The following is a 15,354-nucleotide window of genomic DNA, read 5'->3' as shown; positions in this document are numbered from 1 at the left end:
TCAAGCCCTGCATCGGGCTCTCTGCTCAGCAGGGAGCCTGCTTCCCTCTCTCTCTGTCTGCCTCTCTGCCTACTCGTGATCTCACTCTCTGTGAAATAAATAAATAAAATCTAAAAGAAAGAAAGAAAAGAAAAGAAGGAAACCCCGTGCTTTAAATATCCCATACTGCATGACCTGGTCTTGCCTACTTCTCCAGCTCCACCTTGTTCCTTGCCCAGTATGCTGTATCCACACTGGCCTTACTTCAGGTCGTCGTCAGACACCAGAGAATCTTAATCTTAGTTGGCTGGGCCTTTGTGCATGCTGATCCATCTGGAATGCTATTCTCTCACCTCTTTCCTGGCTGGCTGCTTCAGAGACCTTAGATCTTAGTCTAAAAGTCACTTTTCTGGAAAAGCCTTCTTTGAATATCTGTTTCCTTCTCTCCTGTTTTTCGCTAACATAGCCCCTAGTTCTTCCTTTTATAGGGCTCACCCAGTTTAGTATTTATTTGTGTGTTGTCTCTTTCCTGATAGACGGTAAACTCCTTGAAGGCAGGAGACACATCTAACTTGTTCCTTATTGAATCCTTCGTACATGGCCTGGCACATACTAGGCTCTCAATATGTATTTATTGAGTGAATGTGTGAATTCTGGTTTAGAAAAACATATACAATGTTGGCTCTGTGAATTACGTATTGCTTTGCATGGGTTTATATTTTATTAATCTCAACATACTTTATAGTATCACTATTGAATCATACCTACAAAGATAGTCAGATTACAGTAGTGGATTAAAGATTATTTTAAATAGTTTTGAGAAACACCAGTTCTCCAAGGATTGGTGGCCACTGTAACAGATGTGGGAGGTTGAGAAGATTGTGCTAAATCTTGCTTATGCTAGGATGTACCCTGGAAATTATCTTTTCATTTTTTCCTTCATTTTTAAGAGGTCCTTTGTAAAAACATCTTCATGAGGCTTTTTTAAAGCATAAATGGTATAAATCTTTTCTTTTTTTTTTTTTTTTTTTAGATTTTATTTATTTATTTGACAGAGAGATCACAAGTAGGCAGAGAGGCAGGCGGGGGTGTGGGGTGGGGAAGGTGGGGAGGCAAGCTCCCCACTGAGCAGAGAGTCTGATGCCGGGGCTTGATCCCAGGACCCTGAGATCATGACCTGAGCCTAAGGCAGGGGCTTACCCACTGAGCCACCCAGGCGCCACAAGCAGCGTAAATCTTTTCTCTTCAAAAAGTCCAGTAAATTCAAGTAGTTAGTTGGTTCTAATTAACTGAGGTTTTTCATGCACCTATCACTGAAATTTAGCCATTGCTTTTCTGTACTTATGTAAAAGCCTTATTTAACTCTCTTTAATTCCTACTAAATGCTGAAGAGACAAAGATGAGCTCCCTGTAGTAGTCCATGACCCAACGTGAAACACGAATAAAGTTAGTTGTAATTCAGTGTAGTGCCGTGAGGAACTTACGCTCTCAAGAGGGCATCAGAGACAGTTTCCCATAGAAGGTGGCACATGGACTAGAACTTAAAGGGTGCATAGAGCTAAACTGAGAGAAGTGGAGAGACAGAGCACAGCATGCAGAAAGACGAGAAGCATTGAAACGAGAAGTATTTCACTGTGTTCCAGGCATTATAAGCAGCTCAGTGTTCCTAGAGCATTAAAATTTGGAGGGATGGAAACTGTTGAAGCTTGAGAGGTAGTCAAGGCCAGGTGCAAGTAAGGGAGCTCATAGTGTATTAGGGTGCTTGGACTTTATACTCCAGGCCATGGGGATCCACCAAAGGGTTTCATGGGAATTGTTAATAGTTAATCTCTCTGGGAATATATCCAATGGAAGTGAAAACACTAACTCGAAAAGATATCTGCACCCCCATGTTCACAGTGATATTATTTACAATAGCCAAGGCGTGGAGACAGCCTAAGTGTCTACCAATAGATGAATGGATACAGATGTTGTATCATGTATATATATCTATATATATGTGCAGACAGATATACAGACACACACAATGGAATATTATTCAGCTATTAAAAAAATGAGGAAATTCTACCATTTGTGACAACATGGACAGAATTTAAAGGCACTACATACTAAGTGAAATAAGACATAGACAAATACTGTATTCTCTCTTATATGTAGAATCTAAAAATTAAAAAAAAACTCATAGAAAGAAATTAGACTGTGGTTATCAGAGAAGGAGGAGGATGGAGGAGAAAGAGGGAATTGGAGAAATATGGTCAAAAGGTACGAACTTCCAGTTATAAGATAAATAGGTACAAGGGATGTGATGTACAACCTGATGACTATAGCTAACACTGTCGTGTGATAGATAGGCAAGTTGCTAAGAGAGTAAATCCTAAGAGTTTTCTTATTTTTCTTTCTTTTTACTGTATTTACATGAGATATATATTATATAAATATATATCAGATATATATTTATGTTATCTGAACGTATATTCTGCTAATCATTTCACAATGCATGTAAATCAGACCATCATACTGTGTGCCTTACATATATACAGTGATGTATATCAATTATTTCTCAATAAGACTGGGGAAAAAATAGTTAATCTCCAAGAACATGTGAATTGAAAAATTTTATGTAAATTACTTTCCATTTTTACACTACTAGCAGTTGGAAGAGACATATCATGAACAAAAACTTCAAAAGATTTACAATTGGGCACTCTTAATTGTGTTTATTCCAAACACTTTCCACATCAAAACGGATGTTTAAAATGAATAAATTTGATATTGTGAAGTAGTCCATCTTTAGTCCTGATGTTTATTAAATAGAAAGATTCAAAAATCATCCAATTATTCTTGGAAAATGTGCATGAATGTGTGGTATTTGGAACTCTATTTTAGAACCCAAATGTCATAGACATCTGGACACAAAAATTATGCAAGAGAGACCTTTAGAAATGTGTTACTAATTATTGACTCTTCCCTGCAACAACACAACCGAGCCTTTGTTATATGCACTGTGTACAGTGCTGCTATAGACTGTGGCTCTTTTCACATTATGGTTTATTTTCATAAGATATTTCACATAACTAGCATCACAAAGGACTTCATGGAGTTAATAATAAAGCTAGTAAGCCTCAGAAACAAATGAATTATGTTAGCAGTGATGAATAGACAAAACAATAGCTTAGAAAAAATTGTCTAAGAAAGGAAGAGGAAGAAATATGATCAAACTAGCTGAAGAAGTAGGCAACTAGGAGAACTCAGGGCACCTAGCTATAATGGAGAGGCCACGTGCTGTCATGGAGTCAGGAGAACTGGATTCTAGTATGGGTCTTATAACTTAACCAAATAGGTCTTTTCCTCTCTCTGTGCTCTAATTTATTATCCGTACCATGAAAAGGTGATACTTTGTAGTATTTAAGTTCTCCTAGTTTAAAATACCATGAGTTCAACTACTGTTAAGTAACTACTATATGCACCAGGAACAGTTCTCAGTGACAGTGTCTAAGAACTAGGCAAGATCCCGGTTCTCATAGAGCTTAAATTCTAGTGGGGAGGAAAGACAAACAGAGAAAGAGCTATAAATAAAATAATCGTAGCCAGTAGCAGGAACTATGAAGAAAATAAGACAGGATCATATTCTAAAGAGGAACTGGGTGGTCTGGCACAACAGTACAAAGACAAGCAGGGAATGGCTAAGACCTAAAGAAAGAAAAGAATCCATGTTTGTGAAATCCAAGAGCCAAGACATTCCTGATGGAAGTCATACCGCCAAAGACCTGGGTAGGGAACTCACTAGACTTCCCTGAGAAACACAGAGAAGCCAGTGGGGTTGGCATATACAAATGAGTGGAGGAAGGACAAGAAAAAAAGGACAATTAAGTCACGTAGATCCTGATAGGCTGTGGTAGGAAGTTTGAATTTTATTTTAAGTGCAATGGGCAGCACCAGGAGGAATTTAAGCTGGAAAGTGACATGATCTAATTTATTTAAAAATATTGCTTTGGCCACTATGTTGGAGCTTGATTGCAGATGGCACAGGGAAAGCAAAGAAACCAATTTCAGAGGCTCTTGTAAAGTGCCGGATAAGAGATAATGGTAACTTGGACTAAGATGAACAGGGAGAGCCCTGAAACGTGCTGAGTGGTGATGTATTGGTCTAAATCCTTATATTTAAATGTCTTTGGTGTTAATGTGATACTTTAGAAGCTGGCTCAGATTAAATCATAAATTTTGTAACCTTGATTTAAATTCAATGAAAAATGAAGGAGGTCAGCGAGGATAAGAGTAATGCCAAATAAATGTCATTTGCTCTGAAAATTTCTGTACTGAATTTGGTGCCATGCATATTTGGAGATTTTCACTCAGGTTTGCAAATAAGGAAAAATGGGGTATTTATAAAAAGAAACCATGTATCTTTACAGTAGTTTGATGACCCGGCACGGATTCCAATAGATACTCCTGTCTAATTATATTTTTAAAAATACATTAATTTATTCAGTTATCTATTTTGTGAAACATTAGAGTAGATATTTTCAAAGGATGGTCTCCATACTGTGAACAGTTCCTCTAAACCAATTTGGCACAATTAAACAATCGGAACTATCCTTAAAAAAATGTAAAACATGCCAGTTTCTACTGTGGTTTCATTACATTTATAAGGCAATATAGAAAAATATACTGGCCAATAACAATAGAAAATCAAGGGGCACCTGGGTGGCTCAGTGGGTTAAAGCCTCTGCCTTCTACTCAAGTCATAATCCCAGGGTCCTGGGATCGAGCCCCACATTGGGCTCTCTGCTTAGCAGGGAGCCTGCTTCCTCCTCTCTCTCTCTCTCTCTCTCTGCCTGCCTCTCTGCCTACTTGTGATCTCTGTCTGTCAAATAAACAAATAAAATCTTTAAAAAAAATAGAAAATTAAAAATCCTATGTTTGGGGGCGCCTGGGTGGCTGAGTGCATTAAGCTTCTGCCTTCGGCTCGGGTCATGATCCCAGGGTCCTGGGATCGAGCCCTCTGCTCAGCAGGGATCCTGCTTCCCTTCCTCTCTCTCTGCCTGCCTCTCTACCTACTTGTGATCTCTCTCTGTCAAATAAATAAATAAAAATCTTAAAAAAAAAATCCCATGTTTAGGAAGTTGATTAAAAATCAATATGTATAATGTAAACATAGATACTTCCTATGTTTAGGAAGTTAATTAAAAATTGTCATTTATAGGCTGTGCACTTAAAACTTGGGAAGAATTTTTCCTTAGAAATAATAAAACCTCCCAGGCCAGCCTGAAAATACCTGTTTGTTATATATAGTCAATATTATATAGTCAAATATTAGTGAGTGGTACCATACCTTAAGGTTATAGGAAACATAAGGGCCCCCTTATGCAAGAGAAATATAAAGAATAAAAGTATTTTCATGCTTTCTCTAGATATAGGCATAACTCTGGAAAATTATTTTGCTGTATAATAATTTTGAGATTCTACTGTCTCCTTCTGTACAGCTCTCTGCCCTAAAAGTCCTGGCTCTTAGATAACCTACTAGTTAATTAAACTAGGCACCTACTAGTTAATTAAACCCAATTTTGTATACTCCCCAAATTTCTCTTTACCCTCCAATTATCTTCTCCCTCTCCTTGCCAGAATTATTCTGGTTTTCCTTCAGTGTCATTTAAAAGTTAGGAAAGCATGGGGCGCCTGGGTGGCTCAGTGGGTTAAGCCGCTGCCTTCGGCTCAGGTCATGATCTCAGGGTCCTGGGATCGAGTCCCGCGTCGGGCTCTCTGCTCAGCGGGGAGCCTGCTTCTTTCTCTCTCTCTGCCTGCCTCTCTGACTACTTGTGATCTCTCTCTGTCAAATAAATAAATAAAATATTTTAAAAAAATAAAAAATAAAAAATAAAAAAAATAAAAGTTAGGAAAGCAATCTGACTAAACAACGTATTAATCTATAAATGTCTGGTCAGTAAATAAACTTCAGAACTATGTGTACCTTAAAAATGGATGCCTATTAACTTGAGTGACTCCCTAACTTAAATTCAGGTAACCTAATAAAGTAAAAGGGCTTTTACACAATCTGGGATAGCATATATTAAAGGGGAAAAGAATGGAGCTGTGTAATTTTTCCTACTTTCTTTACTTCCAGAGTGTCAGCTTCTTTAACAGCTCCATGTGCAAATTCCTGCATGCATTTTAACTGAGTTAGTTTTTACTACAGTCCTCTGAGTGGGTAATGTCCTAGTTGCAGAAGAAATCAATATATCTCACTCTTCTCAACCCAGTATCAAGGATCCATCCCTTTAGACTATACCGCTGGTGAGGTTTCCCCGCAAGCAGGGCTGTGTACCAATCCTTCACTCCTCCAAGATTCACCTTTTCCCCTCCACTCAAATAGTTCTTGAAATCTTTCATGTTTTCCATTAAGTTTTTCTAGGCTTGTCAGAGAACAATAATTGCATAGGTGGTGCCCCTCTGCCTGGAACTGAGAACACCTATGTCTATGTCTCCTGAGAGGGTAGAAAAGAGTTCTAGATTAGGTTTTGTGAGGATGCTGTCACCAAGCTTTAGCAAATCATTTCCATTTTATGTGTCTGTTTCCTCATCTAACTGGAAGATGGACCTGTGTGTACAGGGGGCTGTAAGGGGATCTATAATACTTGCTCATCTTCTCTACCAAACTGATGTCCTGCTCACATGAGATGATTTATCTGAAAACTCTTTGAATAAATAGAAAGCACTGTATTTTAAAACATAGCTATTTGTTGAGCTCTCACTATGTCCAGGCACTGTGCCCAGTACTTCTTTGTGCTCTATATCATTTAATCAACAAACAAGAAGGTATTAGTAACCCTGTTTTGCAGAGGAGGAAATGGAGGCTTAGACTGGTTAAACGCCAACAGTCCAAAGGATGTGGTCAGCTCTCTCATCCAATGAAATGTGGGTGGGAGAGCCATACTGTGAGCCCAGGCCTACCTGGGTCCCACGCCCTCCTGTCTCTTCACCTGGATTATTATCCCTAGAACATACTTTCTCAACCCAATCTTCTAAAGATTTTTTTTTTTTTTAATTTGACAGACAGAGATCACAAGTAGGCAGAGAGGCAGACAGAGAAAGAGGAGGAAGCAGGCTCCCTGCTGAGCAGAGAGCCCAATGCGGGGCTCAATCCCAGGACCCTGGGATCATGACCTGAGCTGACGGCAGAGGCTTTAACCCACTGAGCCACCCAGGTGCCCCCCAATCTTCTAATTTTATAGTGACTTATTCTACTTATTTTGCTGTTCATGTGTTACATGTCCATGCGCTCTGTAAAATCCATAAACTTCTTTAAGGCCCATTTTCTCTAGTGTTCTTTATATCGTTCTTAATGCAGATGTATCAGCAACCTTGTAAGTATTTTATGAGGAGAAGGAGGAAGAATCAAGAATCTAGGTTGGGGGAGAGTGAATGAATCTTCTGAAAAGCAAATGCTCCTCACAGGAACAGTGGAGAGCGTTCATATTCCTAAGTGGCCAGCTGTAGTAGAGTTAAGCACCAAAATATGCTAATATTGTGTAAAGATAATTTTAAAAGTTGTGTGTGGGTAGTGAGTTGTGAGTCATATACTGAAAGAGGCTTAGCTTTTTCTTTTTTGTATTATATAAATAATTGGATTCACATTTCAGAAAAGTGCCCAAAATAGAGCAACTAGGATTAAAACCTAATTTTTTTTTTCTTATAAGCTGACACTAGCTTCTATCTATATAGTATATCAAAACCAAGTATTTTTTTTTAATCTCTGTTATACAGGTGCGAAATGTAATGCAGATAAGATACAGGTTATGCCCTTCAAGGTCCTGAATAATTGTGGCCAACCTTGGACAAGAGAGTGGAATTTTTTTTAAAAAAGTGAAGTCAACTCCTGAGCTACACAGAGAATACCTGTACGCACACACACTCTTCTCAGCCTCTGTGACCACGGAAAACCACAGGGGAGATGATGTGAACAGAGAGCCTCTCTCTCTAGCCTCTGCAGTGAGTAATTCTTCTACCCAATATAACTTTATGAAGGTCACCTCCCATCTTCTGCTTTTGAGTCGAGGCAGAAAGAGAAATATTTTGTAGGCTCAGTATGAGAAAGATTCAGCTCTTTGTGTTTAATTTTGCCTCTTCCTTTTCAAAACGTTACATTGGGACTGCAGTTGCCAAGACCATCATGTGTCAAGTATTGTCACTATCTAGGGAACTACTGTTAGGTACTTCCAGAATGCTATTGCCTAAGAGTGAAAATCAGAAAGTATAAGAATATGGAGGGTAAGACTTGTCTTCTATAGATAAGACAGGTTGTAATTGAATGCCTGAGAAAACTGCAACCATCCACGTCTTATCAGGGTGCCTGCCTCATTCCCCGATCTACCTGTAAAGCCACTGAGACAAAGTGAAAAATCATGATGAGGGTAACAAGGCCAGGCCAGGACAAAAGGCCAAGGAGGGAACGTCAAGGATGAGAGGGGGCAGTTCTGAGGTCCCTGTTTATTATGCCCTGTTGAAACAAACAAAACAAGTCAAAATTGCTAGCAGACTGCAGAATCTAGGTGGTGGGAAAGATCAAACCAACCTCCCAAACAGAAGAGTTGGTAGTGTTTCTCCTGCTCTCATCAGGAGAAAGTCATTTACTGTACCAGGCAGTGTGTCCATGTCCTGGAGAATAAGTGTCCTCTGTTCCAGTGAAGTCAGAGATACCTCATCTGGTTTTTTTTAGCCCTTGGTCTGGACGAAATGTCTCATAAGATGGGCCAGTTTCCCTTTGCTATGGGTCCATACTCAATAAGTGGCCCTCTGATTTCTAATTTTACCACCTATTTAAGGTAGGAATGGATAGGAATAGCAAGATCTCAAACATGTCTGTATCTTTTATTATTAACTAATACATTTGCATTTTGTTTTATATCTCAAGCTTTTATGACTGTTGAGGTTAATAGCTACACCTAATAATTGAGTCAGTCAAAGTTCATTTTCAAAGTCAAATTTCTTGGACATGCTTTGACATATCTGGACTAAAACCTAAAACACATGATGAAAGCAGAATAAGCCAAATAAGTTGGCCAGCGAGCTTTTCTCTATTATTACTTTATGCCATACTACTGTAACTCCCACAATAGGAAGAAGATTGTTGTGGTAGATAAAACAATTTTTTGCACTTTATGACTGAAGACAAAGAATAAGTAGATGCTACAGGTGACAGAGGCAGTAACGCTGTTTCAACTCCAAGCATCTGGCTTTTGAAAACTTTTCCATGAGAGTTAAAAATTTTTCAAGTTGTATGCATGTCCAATATCATTTAACATAGCTAAAGATTGTTATACAATATTGAGGAAAGCAACCAATCCTTAAATTACGTGTCCTAGTCTGCTTTAGGCACTGTGTACAATGTCTTGAAATCCTAACTGAACAAGGCATACAAATAAATAACTAAAATAATCAGTGATGGATTGTGAGATCGTGTACAAGGCATAGTGATGACAAAGGGCAGAGACGTCCCTGCTCTTTGGGCTAAGACAACTCCCTCAGCCATGTTTTAAAAGAAATGCCATGTATTGCTCTCTTGGCCAAGGAGAAGAAAGGGAATTCCAGGTAGAGGAAATGGCTGGGAAGCAACGCCTGGAAAGTATGAAACAGATTGTTTTATATAGCACGTTGCTGGAATATTATCCAGGCAATGGGAAGAGGTAGAAGGCATCCCCGTTAATGGCTTAATCTAGTGGGTGTTGGAGAGGTTGTTGGTGACACTGAAAATAGGGAAACAACATGACACTGAGAAAAGTATAGCTGTCCTGACAAAAAGGCAAAGGTGAGCAGCGGAGAGGAAGACCAGCGAAGAGTGTAGGTCCTAAGTTAAGGCAGTTGTAATGAGGCTGAAAAGGAAAAGGCAGGTTTGAGAATGGTTTGGCAGCAAGTATCAGTAGGGCTTTGTGACAGATTGTGTTTGGGGGCGAGAGAGGGAGGAACTAGCATAACGCCCAAATTACTGGCTTTGGAACATAGGGATGTTTTATTTTATCTTTCTCTAAACCATTATACATTATTCATTGTGAGATGGAAGATGGGCCTGTGTAGTGAAACATCATTCATTTCCGACTAAGGGAATCCCTAGATTAGAAATCAACCACACCTACTCCCATCCAGGCTTTTCCTGTCCATTTTGTGCTTTTCTCAGGAAGCTATGAGGTCTGGCTCCAGGGGAAAAACAAAAACAAAAAACACATATAACTAAAACAGACCTATTGTCCTAGAGAAAGAAATATGAAAGCCAGAAGATACAATTAAACAGATTTGGAATGCTTAGAACTAAGTGTCCGTGGCTTTATCACAGACTGTTGCTGTGCTGTGCGTATACAGCTCTGCCTGGTTTTCTCCTTAAGCAGAGACAGTGGCTTTCAAAGGCAAAAATGTAAAAACTTAATCAAGTTACAATCAAGTTACAAGATAACCAGAGACTTGTGTTTAAAGGTTTAGATGTATATTAAACAAATTCCATCTTGACTTTTCCTACTGGATAAAAATAATGATGCAAATATATGTTATTCTAAATATGTATTGCATTCTCATATTAAAGATGTTAGAGGGTTAAAAAGTTTACAGGACTGTTATTTCTCAGAATTTACTCGGAGTGTCCTTATGCTCTGTATCTTGCCTCTGTGTGGCCATTACGGAAGTACTCTGGTGTCGTGACTGGGAAGCTAAGCTCGGGAGTTAGATTGCCCCCAGTCAGACATGGGCTCTGTCACTTCTGCCTTTGGGCACTTCATCACTTGCCCCTGTTATCTTGTCACACACACACACACACACACACACACACACACACACACACGAAATGAATAATATCAACATAATCTTTGGGTAGAACCCAATGCCAACATAGAAATAATAGGACTTCAAGAAATACATGATTTAGGGGCGCCTGGGTGGCTCAGTGGGTTAAAGCCTCTGCCTTCGGCTCGGGTCATGATCCCAGGGTCATGGGATCAAGCCACGTGTTGGGCTCTCTGCTCAGCAGGGAGCCTGCTTCCCTCTCTCTGCCTGCCTCTCTGCCTACTTGTGATCTCCGTCTGTCAAATAAATTTTTAAAAATCTTAAAAAAAAAAGAAAAGATAAAGAAATATATGATCTAATTCAGTGGTTCTCGAAAGTTATTATGCATTAGAAACACCTGGAGGGCTTGTTAAGACACAGTTTGCTGGGCACACATCCACAGTGTTCTAATTCACTAGGTCTTGGGTGGGGATCAAGTATTTGTACATCTAACAAGTTCCAGGGGATGGTCTGGGGCCCGTACTTTGAGAAATATTGATGTAATTGAAAAGGGAGTTCTTCAGAAAAAAGGAAGAGAGGCATAATAGTATGTAGAAAGCATGAGTAGGCAGGCTTTCACGATTTTGTTTAGGAAGCTAGACTAGATACTGGGAAATCCAGTGGCTGATGAACCATTCGTTTAAGTGAGAATCACTAACTTTGTTTTATTACTAGGATGACCTTGAGTTTCTACCATTGTAGGAATGCATCCCCAAAGAGTGTGCATTATCCCCACTCAGAGACACCAATTAATTCAGCTCACCTTTTCCAGTATTTCAGGGTTTTATGCTGAACCCGAACTAGACCAAACCATGAACAATTAACTTGGTATACCAACCTAATTTGTTGAACTCCAGAACTAAATTAAATCCCAGAGATGCCTGGTGGCTTAGTCAGTTGGTTAAGTGTCTGTCTTCGGCTCAGGTCATGATCCCAAAGTGCTGGGATCAAGTCCCACATGCGACTCTTTGCTTAGTGAGGAGCCTGCTTCTCCCTCTGCCTGCTGCACCCCCCACACACACATTTGTGCTTGTTCTCTTTCTCTCTGACAAAAAAAAAATTATAATCTTTAAAAATAAATGAATTAGTTAATTAAATCCCAGATACCCTTATGCCCTTTCCCTCAAGTGTGAGCCAAATGAAAGAGATGTTTTAAAAAAAAAAAGAAGTGAACTAGTTCAAATTAAAAACAAACCTTTTAGTTTTTTAAAACAATTGAAATCTATGATCATATTTCCTGTCATACCAATTCACTGAAAGTGAAATGAAACAAAATGCTGTTTAAGATACCCCTGTACTGGGGCACCTGGGTGGCTCTGTGGGTTGAGCCGCTGCCTTCAGCTCGGGGCATGATCCCAGGGTCCTGGGATGGGCTCTGCTCAGCAGGGAGCCGGCTTCCTCCTCTCTCTGTGCCTGCCTCTCTTCCTGCTTGTCATCTCTCTCTGTCAAATAAATAAATAAAATCTTAAAAAAAAAAAAAAGATAGCCCTATACTAAGTCACAGATAGTGGATTGAAATACTAAAATAGTCAATCCCTCTAAGAGTCTGGGTTCCAGCTAGAAAGAACATTCCACTCCTCAGGTTCAAATCAAGACACTTTAATGAAGGAACTCCTTACGGTGATGGGGGAAGGGATTTAAAGAAACAAAAAAGAGATGTTGGGGAAGAAGACTGGCAACAGCAGAAAGTCATTACCAAGGGGGGTCTAAGAACCTGAAGAAGAACATGGCCTTTACTGAACCCAATGAGAAGAGCCGTGGAAAAGAGGCGGTCAGGCAGAAGATTTCGTCCTGGGGAAGGCCCCATCCCCTCCCCTCAGCCCCACACCCCACATACACGAATGAGAATAGGGCGGCTAAATCAAGAGGGAAATGGAGAAGACGTCCCCCAGCCATTCTGTCCTCCTAGCCTCTGATCTCTTCCTGCCGCCTCCCCCCTTCTGAACTGAAAATCTGGTGTCCGTGGAGCCCCAGTGACCCATCTGCAGGGGTCAGCTTCCCGGCAGGGCAGGGCAAGTGGTGGAGGCCAAATGGGGACTGACCAACACAATCTTCCTTTTTACTAAGTTAATGTTAGACGTTAGATGAAGGATTAGTAGCTGAGTTAATGTATGTAAGATTCTTAGAAAAGTCGCTAGCAATGAAGCAGCATCGTACTCTGGAAGTTAGCTATTGTTGCTACAGCCGGGCACTGTTTTGTGGATGAGGAAACTAAGGCTCATGGTCTTTAATAAGCAAATTTTCCCTGGTTGGTACTAGTGACAGAGCCCATACTCAAATCCAGGTTCTCAGATTCCAATTTGGTACAAATTCTGCTATGAAAACTATCGCAACGTAGGTGGGGATGTGTTGCATACCTAATTAATTTGATAATTCCTTGCTTTTAGAAAAAAAAAATCCTTATTTAGTCTCTGGACCTGAGTAACGAAATCTGAAACCAAATTAAGGCCTTATGTATAAAAATAAAATAAAGTGAACGATTATTTCCAGGACAATTGTGCACGTATAATAATAGTTATAGTAATTGTAATGGTGATATTAGTAGTGATAGCAATAGTTGTTAAAATTTTTGAATGTTTATATTATGTCTAGTACTCTGCTATTTTTCATGTCTTGTACTAATAAAACCACTAATCTATGTCACCTTTTTTTTTTTTAATTTGAGTATAGTTGACACACAATGTTACGTTAGTTTCAGGCGTGTTATGCTATGCTCTCCCCAAGTGTAGCTGCATCTGTCGCCATACAACGCTATTACAGTATCAGTGACTGAATTCCCTATGCTGCACCTTTTATTCTCATGACTTACTCATTCCATAACTGGAAACCTGTATCTCTCACTCCCTTTTACCTATTTTGCCCATTCCCTTCCCCCCATATCACCCATTTTTTATTTCCTGTTTTTCTTTCATTTTTTTTTAAACTTAGAAATAATCCACTTGGAGGATTTTGTAATTGGTGAGTTAAATAAATTTTACCTGACTGCTGGTCCTTGTCTGACCATTTCAAGTTTTATAAAATCACTTAAAATGTGATATATATCATTTCTCCAAAACAAAACAAAAAAAACCGCACAAACCTGCCAGATAACAGTATATTTTTTGCTCACAACTATTGAAGAACGTGTTCATCCCATTATCCTGCCATGATACAAAATTAGCCCTACGGCCAGAGGCAGGAATTGGCCATGCATTCAGGATTTGATTACATGAAATAAGACATCTTGAAAATAAACATAGTTAGCTTCTTATTTGTGTCAGGTCAGCATTTTTGGTAACAGATTTTAAACCATGAGATAACCATTTACCCTCAGGTCTTTGCATTTCAGGTTTTTAGAGTTTCAGTTCAAAGAAGGTATAATCAGTAAGCTGAAAACCCCCATGTACATTTTCAGTCAGCTAAAGAAACAAAAACATTTTTTTCCTGTGGGGATGATTTCTACCCTGTCACATGATCTGTCAGTTTTTCTCTGATGATGGAGCAGTTATCAGACAAGGACACTCTAACCAGTGGCTCATCACAAAATTTCAGTTCTTTCTTGGCAGTCAAGTTTCAGAGTTGTCAGTAAGAGTCCTTGTAGCAACAGCATTGGAGAGATGTCTCTACTTCAAAAATCAACCACAGGAAAGAAAATAATCTTAAATGTACAGTCTGCACTTCACTCTCTACTTTGTTGTCTACTTACAGCATGGGTTGGACCAAAAGAAATTACCTAATTATTGTATAAGCTGAACCATATGGAAGTCCAATATTTGGCCAATTATTGATTTCCAAATTTCTATTTGACATCAGACAGCAATGTCATATGGTTTGTCCCAATAGTTCCGATACTGACTGAAGCAGTCCATGCCCATGGAACAGTACCATTTCATTTACAGCCTCTTGTAAAATTCACACCATTGGTAAACATACCGCCTTTGCCCATTTGACAAATGAGGGTCACTTTTAATTTTTTTCCCCTTTTGTTGAGGATTTCAGACAAATACAAACATCCAAGAAATCTGTGCAATTGAGATTTTAAGGTGTTTCTAAAGGATTTATACATGTAAAGTGTCTAACCAAATTTCTGGCATGTTAGGTGCTCAGAATAATTGAGTCTTTAGGTCACTAGTCTGAGTATATCTAGTGGTAGTATAGTAGCATACTGTGATACGTCTTTACTGGTTATACAATGCTATTATTACAAGCATTATTTTACTCAGAGTCAACTTCTAACACATTCATCTGACATGTCAAATCATATTCCAGGTTTAAAAGGCAGTATCGCATTATTATATAAATACTCTTCTAGTTAGCAGAGAAGTTGAAAAGAAAAGGATTTTTAATGCATTTGTATAAACTGGATGTTAGAAAATGTCATAGTTACATAGTTACATTGAGGTGATTTCTTACACACAGATGTCCTGTGGTGAACTTGAGGAATTGACTTATGTGATTAACAAGGAAGCGTCACCATTTATGAAGAGTTTTGAAGAGTGAGATACTGATTTTGTAATTATGGCAGTATATTCCAATTCTCATTTATTGTCTATACCCAAATTCTTATAATTTGACAAGTTTACTAAAACCCCT

Source organism: Mustela erminea, chromosome 16 (genome assembly GCF_009829155.1).
Source record: "Mustela erminea isolate mMusErm1 chromosome 16, mMusErm1.Pri, whole genome shotgun sequence".
In the NCBI taxonomy this organism is placed as follows: domain Eukaryota; kingdom Metazoa; phylum Chordata; class Mammalia; order Carnivora; family Mustelidae; genus Mustela; species Mustela erminea.
The sequence above is the reverse complement of the archived record's forward strand: the minus strand, read 5'-3'. Positions refer to the sequence as shown.